The sequence below is a fragment of the Colobus angolensis genome, unplaced genomic scaffold (genome assembly GCF_000951035.1).
Source record: "Colobus angolensis palliatus isolate OR3802 unplaced genomic scaffold, Cang.pa_1.0 Scaffold186, whole genome shotgun sequence".
Lineage (NCBI taxonomy): Eukaryota > Metazoa > Chordata > Mammalia > Primates > Cercopithecidae > Colobus > Colobus angolensis.
Genome location: NW_012114999.1, coordinates 2,623,162 through 2,627,496, shown reverse-complemented (window position 1 = coordinate 2,627,496; position 4,335 = coordinate 2,623,162). Strand labels below are relative to the sequence as shown.

General features: G+C 47.7%; 1 protein-coding gene across 2 annotated transcripts in view; it reads left to right on the top strand.

Annotated features, from left to right (window-relative positions):
* The window catches only part of BCAR3 (breast cancer anti-estrogen resistance 3), a 281,941-nt gene that overhangs the window by 156,296 nt on the left and 121,310 nt on the right, over positions 1-4,335 (top strand). The window contains exon 1 of one of the 2 annotated variants that reach the window (XM_011940001.1): positions 3,860-4,100. The exons of the other annotated variant lie outside the window; for it this stretch is intronic. The gene's annotated coding sequence lies outside the window, so the exon portion shown is untranslated. Of the gene's footprint in view, positions 1-3,859; positions 4,101-4,335 lie in introns of those variants that run through there. 2 annotated transcript variants of the gene reach the window in all.

The following is a 4,335-nucleotide window of genomic DNA, read 5'->3' as shown; positions in this document are numbered from 1 at the left end:
ACACACACACACACACACACACACACACACACACACACGCTTACTGTAAGGAAAAACTGGAAAGGAAAGCTGTGTAAATAAGGAAATTAAATCATCTGGAATTCCTATCCAGAGATGTTCTGGTGTATTTCTTTGAATTGTTGAATTAAGAAGCTAATTAGTGAAAAAAAAAAAAAGCTAGTAATTAGACTGAGGATGTAAATGGGAAACAGGGTCCAGAGTTTGGTGATAAGAGTAAGTCTTGAAATGGGTGGTTCAAATATAGACAATCAGGTTGAGGTGTACTTTGCATAGAAAATGAGCCTGTGTTGTCAAGAAGTTCATCTTTTTTTCACTCTGTCACTATTTATTCAATAGTATTTACTGAGGATTAGTAAGCCATAGTCCTCAGACAATGATTTCTCTGGCCAATGTGATAGTAAGTATGCAGCTATCACACAGGCCTTTTGGAAGCTGAGTTGACTTCCCCGCCTAGTAGACTGGACAGCAAGTTCATGGCTAGCTCTTCAGGGGCAGGCACCTAGGGGGTAAGGCTTCTGAAATTATTGCAGAATTTTGCCTTTCTGGTTCATATCAGTGTGGCCAGCTCTTTGTATCAGTAGTTATGATATATTAACTTCAGGGAATTCTCAATCTTTCCTTCTGCAATTGTTTAAGTTCAGCTTTTCTGATTGGTCTTCCTTGGTGATAGCTTAAGCACTTGTTATTCCTTACCTGTTACTGTTAGGGCTTGGCAAAGCAAGAACTTTAGGGATTGTTCCTTGTTAAAGGGCATTTCATCTAATGCCTACCCCAGCTGCCTGTTAACTAGTGCTGTTATGGGATGGGACTCAACCAATTACTTTGTGGCAGGAAGGGATCAACTCCAGGTTGAGTGTTCCCTGACAAAGCCTCTTGTGCTGCTCAGAAGTCATTGTTATGTTGTCTGTTCATGTGTCTCTTTGGCAAAGGAAACCAGGGTTTTGATATTTAAAAATTTAAGTGTGGCTGGGTATGATAGCTCACGCCTGTAATCTCAGCACTTTGGGAGGCTGGGGTGGGTGGATCATTTGAGGTCAGGAGTTCAAGACCAGCCTGGCCAACATGGCGAAACCCCATCTCTACAAAAATACAAAAATTAGCCTGGCATTGTGGCAATTGCCTGTAGTCCCAGCTACTTGGGAGGCTAAGGCGGGAGAATCCTTTGAACCCAGGAGGTGGAGTTTGCAGTTAGCTGAGATCATGCCACTGCACTCCAGCCTGGGTGACAGAGTGAGACTCCATCTCAAAAAAAAAATAAATAAAAATAAAATAAAAGTTTAAGTGAAGCCTGGTTGTGGACTTGAAGAAATTTGAATTCTAAAATTGTTTATAGCATGACCAACATCCAGGGGATTATATTTATTTAGCCTTTGGGGAGCTTTATGATGTAATATAAAGGTGAAAAGCCAAAAGAGTTCATTCATTCAATAAGTACCGAGTGCCAGGCCCCAAACTAAGAACAAAACAAACAGATATAGATCTTAGAGTCTATAGAGCAACAGGTATTCAACAGCAATAACAGAAATGAATAATTACCAGCTGTGACAAATTCCAGGAAGGAGAAGGTGCTGTAAGGCACATAAAACTGGGGAACCTGACCTATGCTGGGTGTCAGGGAAGGTTTCCTAGGGAATAGAACATCTGGTTATTTAGTTTGTGGTACCTGAGTCTTCTCACCAGTAAAATAGGGATACTACCCTCTTTGACTCACAGAGACACTATAGCAAGAGTGGTCATGGACAAGAATGAGCTCTGAAAAATGCTCAGTGTGCCTAAAACTGAGTTTGTCCCTCCGGCCAAAGGCAGCTGTTCTCTAGCTTTGACATCTGTCACCAAGCCATGCAGTTATTCAGGCAATCTGACTGAAGACCTTTGATCATTATCCTCTACTCTGTCAAGCAGCAGGGGTCAGACAGACTTGGGTTAGCTTTGGTTCTGCCATTTAAATCTCATTTGAACTTGAGTAAGTTTCTTAATTGGTAAAGTCACTTTTCTCATTTGTGAAATGGGGCAAGTATCGGTTCATGGCTTAAAGCTTGTAAAGCAGTTAGCATAGTAGTTGGCATGTAGTTACTTCTAAACCAAGTATAACAAATGTTATTGTAATGTTATCATTGCTAATTATTAACTTTTTTTTTTTTTGAGACGGAGTCTCGCGCCCAGGCTGGAGTGCAGTGGCCTGATCTCAGCTCACTGCAAGCCCCGCCTCCTGGGTTTACGCCATTCTCCTGCCTCAGCCTCCCGAGTAGCTGGGACTACAGGCGCCCACCAATCGCCCGGCTAGTTTTTTGTATTTTTTAGTAGAGACGGGGTTTCACCGTGTTAGCCAGGATGGTCTCGATCTCCTGACCTCGTGATCCGCTCGTCTCGGCCTCCCAAAGTGCTGGGATTACAGGCTTGAGCCACCGCGCCCGGCCTAAGTGGTTTTTAAAAAGCAAGGTGTAGAACAATGGGTACAGTATGTTACTTTTTGTGTAGGGAGGGGGTAATAATACACGCACGTGTGCACACACACACACATAGAAACTCTGGTAGGCACATACAATATTAATAGCAGTACTTATCTCTAGTGGGAGGGCGTCTGGGTAGATGGGAGACAGAGGTAAGAGGGAAACTTCACTGCATACCTTATATAGTTTTAGCTTGTGAACCGTACTGCAATGGTTCTGTGAATACTACCTAGTCAAAAAATTATATTTAAATTACTCCCACTATTAAACCATTAACATATTGAGCATCTACTGTGTGCCAGGCCTAGGGGATACAAATGTGAATGTGCTTGTGGTTTGATGGAAAGATCCAACTGAGCTTAAAATACCTGATTTAGGTAGGGCATAGTGGCTCACACCTGTAATCCCAGCACTTTGGGAGACCAAGGTGGGTGGATCACCTGAGGTCAGAGTTCGAGACCAGCCTGACCAACATGGTGAACCCCTGTCTGTACTAAAAATACAAAAATTAGCGTGCACCTGTAATCCCAGTTACTTGGGAGGCTGAAGCAGGAGAATCGCTTGAACCCGGGAGGCGGAGGTTGCAGTGAGCCGAAATCACGCCATTGCTCAACAGCTTGGGCAACAAGACCGAAACTCCGTCTCAAAAAAAAAAAAAAAAAAAATTCCATCTGGAATTGATTGGGGATGGGGGGATTCAGTTAATCCAGCATCATTTACTGGAAAGACAGAGCCAATCTGACCCCCAATACAGCACAGCACCACCTGACATAAATCAAGTGACCACATATTGTAAATCTGTTTTCGGACTTTATTCCATTGGTCAGTTTGTCCATCCTTCTACTATTTCTATGGCTTTATAATGGGTCTTGATATAAGATAGTGTTAAGTCTTTTCCAGTGGGCTCCAATTTTTCACCCTACCAAACCATCTACTGCTGAAGTGCCACCGCCAATTCGCACTTTGCTTTCAATACGTCCATGCGAGTGCGATTGATTTGCCTGTTTCCGTGGCTGGTTCATTTGTGGTTACCTGGGTCTTTGTCTCATCAAAGCCCTTCACACCGAAAGCCAGCCAGGTGTCTGCAGACGAGCAAAGCAGATCTGTTGGGTAATTAAATAACGCGGGGCAGGGGGAGGAGTGGATTCGACGAGGTTGTCTCCGGAGAGAGCTTCAGAAAGGAAGTGATCGAGCTATACTTGAGGACTGGCTCCTTGGGGAGATACGAAGAGAGCCAAACTCTAAAATCAGGGCAGAGGGAGGGCCTGGCGAGGTCACCGAATGTAAATGTCTCGGGGGGTTCCGCAAGGCAGCGCGAATCGGCTCGCCGGGGTGGGGCCGCGGAGCGGCAAATCACCAGTTGAGGGCCAGAGTGCGCGCCGCCAGCTCAGAGCTGCGCCTGCTGCTGGCCTGGCAGCGGACGGGACGGGGGCTGGAGCCGGAGCTGCGGGGCGCACCGGCTAGACGCGCGCGGGCTTCTCAGCGGGCACGCCCCGCGGACCATGAGCGTCCCCTGCTCCGGGAGCAGCCGCGGCGCTGGCGGTGCGAGGCCAGCCGTGCGGCGCCTTTGAGCCCCAGCGAGAGGTCCAGATATCCGGAGAGCCCGAGTGCCCAGCGCCGCGCCGGGAGGTGAGTCCCCGCCGCGCGCCGAGCGTCCTTGGGGTGCTGTTCCTCCCGGGGCGCCTGGGCCTCCCCCGCCCCTGTGAGGACACGCTAGGAAGTTTGTTGGAGAAAGTTAGGCTCTGGGGAGCCGGCGCTTGTTGGTCCCCACCCACCCCCGCCAGCGGATTTGGCGTTGGGGGCGGGGGTGACTGAAGTGGGGCCGGGGCTTGCGCTCTCCCGGCCCTCCGAGCGCGCTGCGACT